The sequence below is a fragment of the Mastomys coucha genome, unplaced genomic scaffold, assembly GCF_008632895.1.
Source record: "Mastomys coucha isolate ucsf_1 unplaced genomic scaffold, UCSF_Mcou_1 pScaffold3, whole genome shotgun sequence".
NCBI lineage: Eukaryota > Metazoa > Chordata > Mammalia > Rodentia > Muridae > Mastomys > Mastomys coucha.
In genome coordinates, this window is record NW_022196909.1 from 12,758,967 (window position 1) to 12,776,433 (window position 17,467).

At 40.1% G+C, this 17,467-nt stretch overlaps 1 protein-coding gene and 1 pseudogene across 3 annotated transcripts in view; one reads left to right on the forward strand and one right to left on the reverse strand.

The window, feature by feature from the left end:
• Positions 1-17,467, forward strand: part of Septin10 (septin 10) — a 96,929-nt gene that overhangs the window by 7,869 nt on the left and 71,593 nt on the right. The window lies entirely within an intron of this gene.
• Positions 15,584-15,706, reverse strand: LOC116075589 (annotated as a pseudogene).

Sequence of the window (17,467 nt, forward strand, 5' to 3'; positions counted from 1 at the left end):
CCTAGTTCCCTACCCTCTTATTTTTTCAAAGTAAGATTTGATATACTTTGTGTTAAAGGTTCAAGTAGTCAGGTTTGTGAGTTCCGGGGTCTGACAGAAGCTCTGTAACTGCCATTGCTGCTGGAAAGCAGAGTATGTAAATGAGTGGGAGTGGCATGCCTCTTAATGCTTAGCCAAATGTCTACACATTTGCACGTTTTCTTTATTCTCTTTAGAGGTCTCTCTCTGACTCTTAGAGTTGAGAGTTGTTTGTAAATTCTTCAGCATTAAGTTCTAGAGTTCCCCATGGCTCAGTCCTGTGATTCTTTTCTGTTTCTTGTTTGTGGCTTTCTTTCTACTGATCTTTATTTCAGCTGTGATCTTCTGTTATATATCCTATATCCTTTCTTTCTTAAAAAGAAACAAAACCCAATTGTTGAGAGCCTCATACATTAATGTACTGTATAACTTGTTTATGCCATCTTCCCATCTCAATTCTTCTATTATCCCCTGCACAACTGCCTCTCAAATTAATGATCTTTCTAACTATTGTGCGTGTGCACAATACACACACACACACACACACACACACACACACAGATATATATATATATATATATATATATATATATATATATAGAGAGAGAGAGAGAGAGAGAGAACTAGTGGAGTCCAATTAGTATTGCCCATATGAATATGTTTAGGGCCGACCAAGGATTGTTTCTACTTGATGTGTTTTGATCTACTCCCAGACAAACCTATTAAAACAAAATAAATTCATGTTTCTTTTATGCAGAAATCCTTTTAAAGCTATTCTTTATTTTTTGAGATCATAATTACATTTCTCCCTTTTCTCCATGCAAACCCTCCCATATATCTACCCACCTTGTTCTCTTTCAAATTCATGACCTCTTCTTTTTCTTTAGTTGTTGTTGTGTATGTGTGTGTGTGTATATATATGCATATATAAATATATATGCACATTATAAAATATATATTTACATATATGTGTTGTGTATAATATACATAATTCACATGTTTTATGTAATATATAGTATATAATAGTATAAAAATATATATGTATATACACATAAAATATAACCCTGTTCTGTTTGTATATTGTTGCTTGCATGTGTACGTTTTTAGGGCCGACCATTTGGTATTAGGTATCCTGCTGATGTACTCTTCTCTGGGGAATACTATTTTTCCTGAGCTCAGCATTCCTCGGTTCACTTTAGTTTGTAGTTCTTTGTATAAGGTTGAGACCTCTTGAGCTTTTCCCCATTTATGTTAGCATGTTTATTGGTGCCATCCTTGTTCAGTTTATGTTTAAGCAGTCATCCTGGTAAGACTTGATAGAAATAGCTCCTTATATTTGTAGGAGCCATTCTCACAGCAAACTCCCTTTTTCTCTGGCTCATATAATTTTTCCACAATGATCCCTGAACCTTAGGTGTAGAAGTTTTGTGGTAGATTTATCAGTTGGGGCTAAGCTTCACAATTTGGCATTTTGATTGGTTGTGGTTTTCTGTCATAGTCTTCATCTGTTGCAAATAGAAGTTTCCTTGATAAGGGATGAAGACTCCACTTACCTCTATGTATAAGAACAAATATTTAGAATGTTGTTAGGGTTTATGTTGGTTTAGTAAAGTGGTGGTTGTAGGTTCTTTAAGATCCGTCAGTATCCATGACTTCACTATTCCTGTCTAGGTTTCCAGTACCAGGAATGATTTCCCTGTTATTGATCAGGTCTTAAGTTCAATTAGAGAGCTGTTGATTACTACCAAGGTATGCATGCCACTACTGCACCCTTAGGGTTATTGTTTCATGCTGTTGTGGTTCATAGCATCATAATTGGGTAGGACTATTGGTTGTTTTTTTCTTTTGGAAGCTTGCATTTTGCTTCTGGCATCATAAAGGTAGTCCTCAGAGAGGAGGCCTTCATGTCAGATCTAACTTGGGCTGGGCCTGTGTCAGAAGTACATGGTGTCTTCAGCAGTAGACAGTTCCATCTCATATTATTGATGAACAACCAAGGGCAGAAGCCAATAGCCTGTAATGTTTTGGGAGTCTCTTAGACAACCCTGATGAGCTATTCAAAAGAGTGCTTTTTATGTCTGGTGTGTTTTTGTTGCTGTTGTTAGATGGTCTATTACTCTTGAGTAAAACATTGCCTCAAGCTACTACAGTACCCATGAGATAGTAGATCTTTGTGTTATTACATTGAATGTCAAAGTGTGGAGATTGTAGTCAAGGGACTCTTATTTACTTACTAATCCAAAGTACAGAAGTATGAATGCTGGTCCCGGAAGGATGTCAGTGGTTAAGATCACTGCTTGCGTTTTCAGAGGACCTACATGACAGCTCACAACCACTTGTAACTTCAGTTCTGGTGTATTCAATGTGGGTACCAGACTGGCACATGGTGCCCCGCCATGCATAAAAATAAAATAAAACATTGTGACATGTACATTTTGGGTATGCCAAGGAGAAGCTATAAAGTGCTTACTTTAAATGAAAACGTAGACTGTTGTATACTTCATAAGGGAAAAACATAGAATTATATGCTAGGGTTGAAAAGATATATATAAGGGAAGAAAAAACTTATCTGTGAAATTGTTGGAAAAGAAAATGAAATGTATTTTTATTACAAACCACAAAAGTTATAATGAATGGTTGAGTGCTTAGTTAAGATAGAAAAGGTATGTGGGGTTCTACATTCCTGGACTGTAGTTTCATTCATCTACCAGGGCTCTTGGGATATGCCCCCTGCCTCCCTCATAAAGAGAGACTACTGTTTCCAGAATTGCACCACACCTATGCAGATTCATAACTTTTTCCTGCTTATCATAACATCTACCCAGTGACCTTAGTTTAAAACTCATGGAAGCACTTGTGAAATTCTGTAACACAGAGGGGACCCACAACCTCCTCTTTCCTTCACCTCTCCCGCTGTTCTCCTTGCCCTTGCAATGGGGGAGTCCGTAGGCCCCAGCGATAGTTCTTTGCAGTGTTGTAGCTATACCATTTATGCTCACATATTTTGCTTTCTCTGCTCTTCTACCCTCTTCGCTTTTTTGCTGGCTGGGGAGCTTCTTCTTCCACAGTGCTTTCTCTAACACTCGAGAGCTCGTTCTATTACATGCAAATGTCCCAACTGTACTAAATTTAAATTACAAGTATATTGACTAACCTAGCTTTGAGCCATGATACTTTAAAATATATAGCTATATTTTTTTATTAATTCTTAGTTCATTTGGGGGAGCAACTGAAAAGTGTATTGTTGGTAGATTTTCTTCTGTTTCCTTGGTGTTACTTTCCCACCCTGCCCTGTCCCAATAAGGTGCATTTTAAGATGTTTCTATGAACAATTACTTTTTCCTTACCCTCCTCTGATTTATCTTGCATTTTATTTCCCTGGCCTTGATAATGCCAGCAATATCTCAATGACGAGTTTTCTCATTTGGCCTACATGGAACAAGGTCCAAATAAATCTGATTTAGTTACCACAACAACAAAATATAGTTTTATTGTGTGTTTCCTTATTAATCCATCATGTCTGTGATTCAGTTTCTACGAGTCATTCTTCATTGTTACCACATCATACTTTCATGATGTTTTGCTCAGAATTATAGACCCAAGAAAACCATTATTTTTATATCCCATTGAGTTTCCAAAACAAAGTTTGCCTCTTCATGTGCCAAGATTAACAAAATGAATCTGAATTTTCTCCAGTTTCTTTCTAATTTATGCATTTCTTACAGATTTTTAAATGTTTTGGAAATAACTTTTGTCACACCTTGAGTTAGGGAAACCTGGCTTCCCTGATATTTTCAGCCTGTTACATCATCAAAGGATCATGGGGAAGGAGTATATTCAAACATCTGTAGTCTATTTTATGGAGAAGAAATTCACCAAAAGCTGGAATGGACTTAGAGAGGCAGATTTTAACAGGGTCTGGGGAAGAGGGTCCCAAGGAGTAATGTGAGCAACGAAGGGGTGGTGGGCTCCCCAGAAGCTCTGAACTTGGGTCCTGGAGGGTTAAACAGTAACATAAATCATGTCAGCAGGGGGTCTGCCCTCTAGCATGGAGGTAGAACTTTATATCTGGAGAAAGTAAACTAGTAGGAGATAAAAAGGTTTATTGGTCTCTGGCTGCAGAGGTATGCATGAGATTAGAAGTACCAGATTAGGTATAATACATGAATGTCAGGCCAAACCAACCTGAATGTCCTTTTATGCCAAAGAAAATATTTGCCCCTGTGTTAGATTAGATAATATGGATAAAACAGTAGGGCACTTAGTGTTCACTTTTATCAGTCACTTCCTGATAAAAGTTATTACCTGCTCACACCTGAGCATGTGTGTCTTTGTGATGCCCCACACATGGCATTCTCTGGGCTGTGCCATGGAACAATGACACTTAGGCTTCAAAAACAATCCGGTGAGCAAGTGGCTTTAAGTTTTTAATCAATAGTGATTAATACTACTACTACTACTAATGATGATTAATAATAATGATGATCAGTAATATCATGATTGGTAGTTTAGTGGACTTACTAAGTAAAATTTACTTAGATATAGCAAAAAGGGTCTCCCTTTTGTAAGACATGGAGACAAAGGTATTTGTTACAGTTCAGTTCACTGTAAAAACAGCAGAGGACACTATCATAATAAAGAAAAGCATCCATGTGTACAGTGCGGATTAGAACACTACGTCATAGAATGAGGTAGATAATAGTTGTGTGAAACTGTCTCTGGAGGAGACCCAGAGAACAGCAGCAGCAAACAGCACAGTGCAGCAGTGCTGTTGCTAGACGCCCACGTGCACTTAGATGTGTCATCTTCCCTAGAAGGATCCAGGAGAGGCTCACCTCCCGAGACCAGACCAAGTTACTAAGGAGTCAGGAGTAGAAGCATCAGAACTAGCTTTGTAATATTCTTTTTTATTATTAATTTTTTTGAGAATTTTATATAATAGTACTATATGTATATCATTTCTTTCCTTGTCTCTCCCCCTCCAACTTTTTCATGCCTTTTCAACCCCACTTCCTCTCAAATTCATGACCTCCTCGTCTTTAATTTGGTTTGAGTATGTATGTGTGTATAAATACACCTGCTGAGTCCAGTTTTGTGTTGCTCTTTGTATATGTGTTTCAGGCTGAGTAGCTAGGATTGATAACCTCCAAGGCTCCTCCCTGGAGAAGACTGATTTCCTCTCAGCAACAGTAATTGTCTATAGTCTTCATCTAGGTGTAGGGCCTTGTTAGGTTTTCCTGTTCACATTGGATGTCAGCTGGGGCATCACTGTACTGGGTTTATTTGGATTTTATGGATGGAGTTTCTCTGCCATGTATAGGAGACACTTTCTTGCAAATGTCCAGGTCCTCTGGCTCCTACATTCTTTTGCCCCCCTTTGAGGTATTCCCTATTCATTAGATATAAAGATTATGTGTAGCTCTATCAGTTTTATATCCCCCTTTTAAGAATTATTTATTTACTTTATGAATATGAGTATACTGTAGCTGTCTTCAGACATACTAGAAGAGGGCATTGGATCCCATTACAGATGGTTGTGGTTTCTGGGAATTGAACTCAGGACCTCTGGAAAAGCAGTCAGTGCTCTTAACCACTGAGCCATCTCTCCAGATCGTTTTGTACCATTCTTATTGGCACTGTTTGCATTAAAGAAAAACAAACAAACCTGCATTTGTATTAATGATAATATGTTTTGTGATAATAGGAATGAAATTTCAGGACCTTGTTCATGCTAGGCAGGTACTCTGCCAATTGACCTATAATCTAAACTCCTAAATATTAAAGAAAAAGTTATTTTTCTCTCTTGTGCTGTACTGAGAAGTAGGGTAGTAGTGCTACCAGCTCTGCACAGCTTATCTCTTTCCTTCTTTCTCAGCTAGTGGACATAGTCCGCTTGGCTTTGGTTTACAGATTGCTGCGGTAGCCTTGTCTATCATCCAGATCATACCAGTTAACATGATTCCCTTTTGTCTGTAGGAAATTCAGGAATAGTAATATGCAGAGTTCAGCTTTGTCGTAAGGACTGTTGAAGACAATGTACTTACTTGGTTAGTACAAGTGAGGCATATACAGTAGATCTTTTGCATACACATACTCCTAGATTATTTATACAACAGAAGATCGGTATTTTTCTGCTTTTGGTTTATACACTTTACAATTTCTAGTTCCATTCATTTTCCTGAGAATGTTGTTTCTTCCCCCACCTCTCTTTTGTGCATGAATAAAGTTCCACATATATTGTATGAATTAAATACATTAGTTAACTCCAAATTTAACTAATGAGTCACATTATTGCATTATTGTCACATTAAGGAAATAAACGAAAACATTTTCCCTTGGAGTCATTTAACGCAGAATGAGGCCATATTTGAATTCTCTACTTTATATTCCCTGTGTCTCCCTCCTCCTAACAAAGTTTATTCTGCTCTGTATTTTTGAGCTGCACAGAAAGCATCACATGGGGGAAGGATTGGGATACTTGACAGAAATGTTTAACAGAAGTTTATAGGATTAAGTTACTGACTCCAATGGACCCAGATAGCAAACAGTATTATGACATCATTTTTCATCTGTCAACATCCAAATGTTTTGTTGAACATTTATGGTGGATATTTGTTTAAGAAGCTTGCTTTCATCTTTTGTGTTTGCTACTTTCAACAAATGGTACACGAACATTATTTTGGGTCAACAATATGAAAGAATACATAGTTTAAGATTACAGCTATGGTTAGTTTAGGTTGCAAAAGTTGATTACATGGGAAATCCAACGTAAGTAATGTTTATTGTTACATTGTTTTCTTAAAAGCAGATTAAACAAAAAGCCTGAGTCCACATTTGGGTAGCAGTGGGTAGTAGTCCACATTTGGGTAGTAAGTAGTCTTAGGTGTAAGTGACCTCAGGGAGTGGTGACTCAGCAGAAGTTCCAGTTTTAGACTATAGGAGATATTCTTTTTATTTTTTTTTTTGTTTGTTTTTTTCGAGACAGGGTTTCTCTGTATGGCCCTGGCTGTCCTGGAACTCACTCTGTAGAGCAGGCTGGCCTCGAACTCAGAAATCTGCCTGTATAGGAGATATTCTTATCATAATGCATCTTCTTTACTTGTCCATTTATTAAATGGACACTTAGCCTGCCTCCTTTTCCTACCTATTATGGGCAGAATAGGAATGACCGTGGACATAGAATTATCTCTGTGGTCTGCTGACAGAGTCCTTTGGGTCTATAATGCAAGAATGATGTTGTTCACATGGGTTACATGGTAGTGCTGTTTTTCAGTTTAGAGAAACCTCCACGTTGATTTCCATAGTGCTGTGCTAGTTTACATTCCCAGCAGCAGTGTATGAGGGCTCCTCATTCTTAGATTATTACTGGCATTTGCTTGTTAGTTTTTTCTTTTTAAGGTTTTTATTTATTTATTTATTTAATGTGTAGGAGTACACTGTAGCTGTACAGATGGCCATGAGCCATCATGTGTGTGGCTGCTGTTGAACTCAAGGACCTCTGCCAGCCTGCTTGCTCGCTCTGGCCCTCTTGCTCCGGCCCCGCTCACTCCAGTGTCTTCACACACACCAGAAGAAGGCGTCCAATCTCATTATGGGTGGTTGTGATCCACCATGTGGTTGCTGGGATCCGAACTCAGGACCTTCAGAAGAGCAGTCAGTGCTCTTACCCGCTGAGCCATCTCGCCAGCCCATTAGTTTTTTGATGACAGCTATTCTGACTGGGTTGAGATGGACTCTCAAAGCAGCTTAATTTTTATTGGCCTTTTTTTCCCTTAAGAATTTCTGGCTGGGCAGTGGTGGCACACACCTTTAATCCCAGCACTTGGGAGGCAGAGGCAGGTGGATCTCTGAGTTCGAGGCCAGCCTGGTCTACAGAGTGAGTTCCAGGACAGCCAGGGCTACACAGAGAAACCTTGTCTCAAAAAACAAACAAACAAACAAAAGAATTTCTGTTCAGCCCCTTGACTTGTTTATTGATTTAAATGTTTTTTACTTTAATTTAATTTTTACAGTTCTTTAATTTGGAAGCAAGTGTGGGGAGGAGAGTCACAAAGAAGTCTCTGTCCACTGTTGATCAGGCGTGTGCATTGCTCACCGAGCAGAGCAGCAAGTGTGTGGGAGCAGAAAGTGCACTTGTTATCCTAGTTCTGATGGTGCTGACCTTGCCCCTCCCAGACCTGGACACACTTCCTCTGGCAAAGCTAGGCCAGCTAGGAGTGCAGTGCTCAGACACCTGCGCTCTGTGGACATTTCTCATTCAAACCATCACAAATACCATGGCTGATCTGGAGAGGGTAAGGTCACCTCCTCCCCCACCCCATTCTGGGGCTGGCTTTCAGGTCCATTATCCTCAAGGCAGGAGGAGCATGGCAGTATCCAGGCAGGCATGGTGCAGGAGGAGCTGAGAGTTCTACTATCTGAAGGCTGCTAGCACAATAATGACTTCCAGGCAGCTAGGATGAGGGTCTTAACCCCACACCACAGTGACACACCCACTCCAACAGGGCCACACCTTCCAGTAGTGCCTCCTTGGGGGAGCATATGCAAACCATAACACTCTTTCTTGTTTGCTTTTCTTGGTTCACTACAGTACTTGCATAGGCCAAATATTCTTTGATGTCCTAATGTTTTAGGAAGGCTTATGTCTACTATTGATACTGATGCAGAAGAATGGCAGGAAAAGCAATTTTTGAGAGAAAAAGTTGTTAAAATCCCTGGACTGTGTCATGATCTTGGTCTGAATACCCTCTTCCTGCATCCGGCATATTTACATGCAACATACAGTAGGACTATTGTATGTAAGTTAAAACAGTCGTCTCCTTGTGCCATCACACTCCCTCCAGCCTGTTCCCCATGTCTAAATCAGCTGTAACTTCCAAAGTATTTTATTTGTTTAGAATATTTGAACTAACTTACCTTTTAATTTTAGTTTGTCCCTTAGACAGTTTAATAGCTCTCTGCTGAATGGCTGACTCTAATTTTTAGAAAAGCTTGGTCTTTGATATCTACATTATTATAACTTATTTTTAGATGCTGACTTTTTAGATGATGTGCTAAGATAATAAATCTTAGTGTTTGTAGTAGTTTGGTTGAAAAACGTTCACCACAGGCTTACGTATTTCAATGATCGGTCCTTAGTTGGCACTTTTTGGAAAAGTTATGGAACCTTGAGGAGGTAGAGCCTTGCTGGCAGAAGATTATGGGTTGAAGTTTTGTAGATTGACCTTACTTTCTGTTCTTTCTGCTTACTGTGTGTAGATGAAATATGATCAACCAGCTTTCTGCTCCTGCATTATGCCTTCCTGGCCTGTTGCAACATCTTTCTTGCCATGATGGACTATTATCTTCTTTGGAAATACAAGCTAAAATATGCCCTTCACTCTCTTTAAGTTGCTTTTGATCATGATGCATTTTCACAGCAGTAGAAAAATACGTAATACAGTGTAATGGCATATTTTAGTTTGAGGGAATAAATGAACGGTTACATTCCAAAAGGACATTGATAATAATGCAGTATTTACAAAGTTTTCTTTTAATAAAATTCTCTTCTCACATGTATCAAATATTAATAATAGTGGCAGAAACTAGAGGTGAGAGCTGCCAGTAATCAGAATTTTATAAGTCTTATAGGCTGTCCTACTTAGGTTTTTATTGCTGTGATAAAGAATATGACCAAAAGTAACTTGGAGAAGAAAGGATATAATTTAATTTTATACTACCATATCACAGTTCGTTATTGAGGGAAGTTTGGGCAAGAATTTATCAGGAACCTGGAGGCAGGGACTGAAGCAGAGTCCATGAAGATCATTGCCTACTGGCCTGCTCTCAAAACTCATGTTAATCTCCCTTTCTCATACCTCTCAGGACCTGCTTATGGGTGGCACTGCCCACGGTGTGCTGAACCTTCCGATATCAGTCATTAACCAAGAAAGAGTTCCATAGACTTGCCTACAGGCCAGCCTAATAGTGTTTTCTTAGTTGAGGTTCTAGTCCCAGATGACCTTAGTGTGTATCAAGTTGACAAAACAATAACACAAACCACTAACCAGCATGTAGGCATAATTAAATCGTATTCTTTAAAAGATTATTACTTAGGAAAACAAATGGGACTGTAGTAGGACTCACAGTGAGATTTGCCCATCTCTTGTTTTTCAGTAATAAAATATATTATTTACTTCTTAAAATCCTAGCTAACTGTACTATGGTACACCTTAAATAATCAGAAAATATGAGCTCATATTATTAGAGATTGATGTTTTCTGTATAATTGGGATATAAAGAGTTAACTAAGATCTCTGGTTTTCTCTAGCTAGTGTAGATAGAGTTTAAATTATTTTAGGTTTATCAAACATTTGAGTGTGTTATAGGGCTTTTTAGAACATTTAATTTACTGTATTAGTAGAAATTTAATAATCCAATAAATTAAACCTACTTGGTATTTGTTTACTTTTGTTTTAAAGGGAATAACTATATTTGTCTATATAAACTTAGATTTAAAATTCAGTACTGGATCTTTTCTGGGTTAAAAATTTTGAGATGAATGAGTAGCCCCATCCTTCAGCTGGGGGCCGTGCCTATCTTCTGGGGGTGGTTTCTACAGGTTGTCTCTCCCCTTTGTTGGGTATTTCAGCTGAAGTCATCACCATTTGGTCCTGGGAGCCTCTTGCTTCCCTGGCGTCTGGAACTTTCCAGTGTCTATCTTCAGCTCCCCATTACCCACTGATACATTTTTTTTCAATTTCCTGACCTCCTGTATTTCTCTGTACCTGATCCTGCCCTTCCCTCCCCACCCCCCAAAAGAAAACTCTCCCTCTCTCTACCTCCTGTGATTGTTTTGTTCCCTGTTCTATGTAGGATTGAAGCATCTACACTTAGTCTTCCTTCTTCTTAATCTCCATATCATGGGTATGCTGAGCTTTTGGGCTAATATCCACTTATCACTGAGTACATACCAAGTGTGTTCTTTTGTGTCTGGGTTAGCTCTCTCAGAATATTTTCTAGTTCTACCCATTTGCCTGTGAATTTCATGAAGTCATTGTTTTTAGTAGCTAAGTAGTACTCCATTGTGTAAATGTACCACATTTTCTGTATCCATTCTTCTGTTGAGGGACACCTGAGTTGTTCTCTAGCTTCTGGCTATTATAAATAAGGCAGCTGCTTATGAACATAGTAGAGCATGTGTCCTTATTACATGTTGGAGCAACTTTTGGTTATATGCTCAGGAGTGGAGCTGGGTCTTCGGGTAGAACTATGTCCAATTTTCTGAGGAACTGCCAGATTGATTTCCAAAGTGGTTTTACTAGCTTGCAGTCCCACCAACAATGGAGGAGTGTTCTTCTTTCTCCACATTCTCACCAGCATCTGCTATTTCCTGATCTTTTGATCTTCGCCATTCTTATTGGCGTGAGGTAGAATCTTAGGGTTGTTTTGATTTGCATTTCCCTGATGACTAAGGGAACATTTCTTTAAGTGTTTCTCAGCCATTCAAGATTCCTCAGTTGAGAGTTCTTTGTTTAGCTCTGTACCCCATTTTTAAATAGGGTTATTTGGTTCTCTGGAGTCTTAACTTCGTGAGTTCTTTGTATATTTTGGATATTAGCCCTCTATCAGATATAGGATTGGTAAAGATCTTTTCCCAATCTGTGGTTGCCATTTTGTCCTATTGACAGTGTCCTTTGCCTTACAGAAGCTTTTCAATTTTATGAAGTACCATTTGTCAATTGTTGATCTTAGAGCATGAACCATTGATGTTCTGTTCAGGAAGTTTTCCCCTGTGCCAATGTGTTTGAGATTCTTTCCCATTTTCTCTTCTATTAGATTCAGCATATCTGGTTTTATGTGGAGGTCCTTGATCCACTTGGACTTGAGCTTTGTACAAGGAGATAAGAATGGATCAATTTGCATTCTTCTACATGTTGACTGCCAATTGAGCCAGCACCATTTGTTGAAAATGCTGTCTTTTTTCCACTACATGGTTTTGGCTTCTTTGTCAAAGATCAAGTGACCATGGGGTGGTGGTGGCACATGCCTTTAATCCCAGCACTTGGGAGGCAGAGACAGGTGGATTTCTGAGTTCGAGGCCAGCCTGGTCTACAGAGTGAGTTCCAGGACAGCCAGGGCTACACAGAGAAACCCTGTCTAAAAAAAAAAAAAATCAAGTGACCTTAAGTGTGTGGGTTTATTTCTGGGTCTTCAATTCTATTCCATTGATCTACCTGCCTGTCTCTGAAAGACAGTGACAAAAGTTGGAACAGAGACTGAAAGAAGGGCCATCCAGAGACTGCCCCACCTAGGGATCCATCCCATCTGCAGACACCAAACCCCCACACTATTGCTGAAGCCAAGAAGCACTTGCTGATGGAAGCCTGGTATAGCTGTTCCCTGAGAGGTTCTACCAGCACCTGAGCAATACAGATGCAGATTCTCACAGCCAACCATGAGACTGAGCCCAGGGACCCCAGTGGAAGAGCTAGGGGGAAGGACTGAAGGAGGGGCAGCTCTATAGGAAGAACAGTATCAGCTAACTGGATTTATTAGGGTAAAGCCACCAGCCAAAGAGTACAAATGGAGGGACCCATGGCTCCAGATACATATGTAGCAGAGGATGGCCTTATCTGATATCAATGGGAGAGGAGGCCCTTGATCATATGGAGGCTTAATGCCCCAGTGTAGGAGGGTGCTAGAGAAGTAAGGCAGGAGTGGGTGAGTGGGTGGAGGAGCACCCTCATAGAGGAAAAGGGGAGAGGAAAGATGGAGGAGGGGATGTTATTTGAAATGTAACGAATAAAACGCTTAGTTAAAAAAAAAAACTTTAAAAAAAGTTTCAGTACTGGGACTGGAAAGAGGCCCAGTGGTTAAGAACACTGGCTGCTCTTCCAGGGGACCTGGGCTCAATTCCCAACACCCACATAGCAGCTCACAGCTGTCTATAACTCTAGTACCAGTGGATCCAACTCCTTCACATGGACATGCATGCAGGCAAAACACTAATGCTCATGGAATACACATTATTTCTTAAAATGTAAATATCATGCATGACGTTTTAGTTGTAAGATCTAAAATAATTTTTCAACCTAAAAAACTAGACTTTTAAAATCCAAACTATACTGAGTAATAAAGTTCTTTTATAATGACAGTGAAATCTTTCTAAATATGAAAACTATGCCAAAATAATGTAGGGTATTAGGGTAACCAAACAATTATTACAAAAACATGATTTAATAAAAGGACATAGTATCATCCTCATTTGTGGGTTTATCAAAAGTAGGATTAGTATTATTTTTAAGAGTTAGAAATATACCAAGCCAATTATAATATATCTTGGATAAACTGTAATAATATTTAAGTCTTTTTAAAATGCAAAAGTGAGTTAGAAATGTTTATGTACTCAGTTATCAATGAATTTGAAGATGAATGGAAATCTAGATTGTATTTTAAATCCATGTGAGTTCATCTTCAGAAGATGACCCAAGTTTGTTGTAAGAAACAAATCTAATATAAAGTTCATTTCCTGAAGTTCTGTAGTAGGAGCTAGTTAGAAGTACCCAGTAGAGTCCTCTTCTCTGTGACTGAAGGGTATGTTGGTTGCTGTGTCTTATTTTTGTTGATGAAATCACCTGGATTTGTGTGTGGTGTTAGTATGTATACACACACACACACACACACACACACACACACAATTTTAAAAACTTTTTATTGTTTTTTTTTGTGTGTGAATTTTATATCATGAACTCCAGTCCCAGTCATTCCCCCTTCACTTATACCCATACTCCACCCATGCAATTCCCCACAACACAGAAAAATATTCTCGTTGTGGAAGTTGTGATGTGTCACTGTGTGTCCCACAGTTTATCCTTTTGTCCACAAGTCTTTGCTGGCAAATGTTCATGGCAATGACTCCTTTGTCTGGTAAGTAGGCTCTGGCTTCTGCCACTTTATCAATACTGGAAGCTCACCAGGACTCCTCTCATATCCTGTTCTTGCCCTGTGTCATGGAGATCCTGTAGTTTTAGGTCTGCGGGACTAGCCCCTTAATGCATCCCAGCAGTTCGTTAATGCAGTAGAAGTTGGGATGGGCCAATTCAAAGCCCTGGATCTGGGCCTGAGAGGTTTCTGACCCTCTTGCTCTCATGACCTCGGGACTAGCTCACCAGCAACCCCCAATCCCTGCCCTTCCCTACCCTTGCCCCTGCAACCAGGGCCAGCTTTACCCTGCTGCCCAGATGTGGTACAGGGCCTGCTCTCCTGAGTATTGCAGCCAGTGAGGGACATGGCCAGTTCTTCCACTCATGATCGCTGGGGTCAGCTCTCCTGCCTGTCATACATGGCAAGGGACAAGGGAAGGGAGGAGGGCATCTTTCCCTCATCGGCTTCACCACCCAATAGACAAGAGGTAGGGCTTGCTCTCTTACACTCACACCCTCAGGACCAGCTTACCTGTAACCTCCCTATCCAGTTAGCTCTACTGTGCTGCCCAGGCAAGGTGCAGGGTCTGTTCTCCCATTTTCACATCCTCAGGGCCAGTTCATCCCTAACACCAGGGTCAGCAATACTGTGCTGTCCAGGCAAAGCACAGGGCCCTTCCAAGTGCTGTAGCTGGTGAGGGGCAGGGCCAGCTTTCCTGCTGTCATGACCCTAGGGCTAGGAAGGTCTCCAGCTTGCTGCAGGTGTTGAGGGGTGAGGGAGGAAGAGGAAGGGATCTCTCTCTTATCTGTGCTACCACAAATGAGATGAGTGGTAGGGCCAGCTCACCTACAAAGCCCACATTGTGTATAGGCAGTTCTGAGTACTGAAGCTGGCTAGGGGTGGGGTCAGCTCTCCTGCTTTCATGTCCCCAGGGCCAGCTCTTCCATGATGCTCAGGTAAGGGGTGGGTCAAGTCTTTGTACCCTTAGATAGCAACATGTCCCTGGGCATCAGCCCAAACAAGGGACACCTGCCTGGCCTTTAGTAGTAACAGATTCCTGCTACTCCAGGGCCACAGACCAGATGTGGCCCCTGGTGGCAGCACAGGTGGCTTCACCAGCTATTCACATCAGGGTTTCTCAGTACCCTCAGGTCTTCAGCTCTACCTCTCTTCATTGTGCCCATATCCTTCTGTTCTCTTTCTCTTAACATTTCTCCACTACTTACGTGCTCCTCTTAGTGGCACCTGGGGTCTCTGAGTGTGTGTGGTTGTCTCAGGAGTGCTATGCCCTGCTCATGTATTGTCGTGCTCCACAGGGGTCATCTTGGGTATGCTCTACCCCACTAGGCCTGCATAGCACCAGACTGTGGTGGTCATCTCAAACTAGCTCCCTGTCCAGGCCGCAGTTCTGGTGGTTGTCTCGGGCTCTCTCCTCACCCAAGCCTGCCCAAGTGGCCCCTTGCAAGGGGTGCCTGTCTTGGACTCATTCCTGCGCAGGGCCTGTGGTCTTAGGCTGGGTTCTTCTAGTCTGGCTTGCTCCTCATCCTGAGAGCTTGTCCTGGCCTGCCTGGTGCTGAACTGGTGGTTGCCTCAGACTAGCTCCCTGTCAGGGCTTCCTGGCTCTGGACTGGTGGTCGTTTCAGGCTTGCTTTTTTCAGGGAATGTTAGGCTGCTAATCGTTCAGATGTTCATAGGTCAGAAAGGTGGATATAGCCTTTCTTCTCTTGTCCATCTACCAATGCACATGTGACATAGCCTCACCTGTAGTGCCTCTAGGGGAAGCTTGTGTGTGTGTGTGTGTGTGTGTGTATGCATATTTTTAAGACCGCTTATAAAACAGTGTTTCCCTGTGGCTCTGTCAAACATCCTTAGTGTTATTCTCCCCCCTTCCTGTCCCTTTGTATTCACCCCCATCCCACTTCCCATTTAAAGTCTCCCTCACAATTTTTCTATTTCTCCCTTCATAGAATCTGCATTTTGTTTAATACTTGCTTCATATAAATAGAATTTTCAAAACAGTAGAGCTTAGATTTAGGAGAACTAATGGAAATGTCTTAGGCTAAGGAAGCGCTGCGCTTTAGTTGACTTTGACAGGAGTAGTTTAGTCATCAGTCTATAGAAGTGCAGATCATAAGTAGAGTGAAACTATTTGTGTAATGGGCTGATTACACTGGTTTAAGTATTTGTACAGGAAAATGTTTTAATATGCTCTAAGGGACAGACACTATAAAGTCACACCATGCCGCAGATCTTGCGTGGGAGTGGGTATATAGAAGCTTATTGGGAGTGGGTATATAGAATCTGCCTCTGGGTATAACCTCTTACAACAACTCTGGAGGCAAAAAGAGTGCGTAGAGGAGGGACTGGCCTTTTATAAGGGGATGTAGTGCATGCACAGGGGGAGGATGTGCCACTCCTGGCAATAGTGGGACTGTGTCTCATCTTGGAAGTTAGTGGTGATGGTCTGCTGTCATTGGGTCCCTGGGGGCAGGTGATGGAAATGCCTGGTTACCAGCATTTATAGCACATAGTTTTAGTTTATTGTGTAATTTAGCAGAAGTGCCTCAGGTATGAAGAATTCTTTGAAGTAGAACTTTTTTGCTGCTGTTAATACAGAGGCAATCCAGTAAGTAGAGGTTTTACTCAGTGGGGAGAGCCTTACTGAGAACAGTTGACATTTAAGAAAACCTCCTTGTTGCAGATCGAATCAGGCATCAATTTTGTCTCAGGGTATTAGATTATAGTAAACTTTTAAGTTTTATTGCATTATAATGAGAAAAGTTACATGATTTCAATTTATCTGAATTTGTTAACATTTAAAAACATTTTAAGTAAATAGAATTAAATCACATTCTTGTTTTCCTTTTGTACCCCAACTCCCCCCAGAGACCCCCTTCAATACCTACAATATTTTTTATGTCATATTCTTTAAAATTTTTAAAATATTATAACAATAAAAATGAGTATTATAAAAGTTATTTGATATAAAACAACAATCAATTTAACAGTCTTATATAGATGCTTGTCTATGACAATACTGAAAATACATAACACTTTTCTCAATATAAATTTTAAATAACTCCAAATGTATTAACTGTATATTTCAAAATAATACATCACTATTATTTTGAAATATATACTATATATTTTCTTAAATGAACATAAATATATAAAGTGTTTTTGTTTGTTTTGTATTTAGTAGAGCTTAAAATCTTGGCTCTTACTGTGGTAAGTTGATACAAGAGTTACAAACGTCAAGCAAAGCATTCAGTCTTACTCTTTATTGTTCTCTTACAAAACCCCTCCCAATTTAATTATCTACATTTTTTTTTGGGTATATAAATACTTTTAAAATATGTAAGCTGTTCTGAAAACCATAGTATAGTGTAAAAACATAAAATAAACAATACTGCTAATAGGCTGAAATAGAAGAAGCAAGATCTCAAGACCATTATGTTGTACACAGCAAGACACGATCATGAACAAACAAGCTGAAAGTGTATATGGATTGTACAATATTGGACCTATTTCTCCAATTACCAAA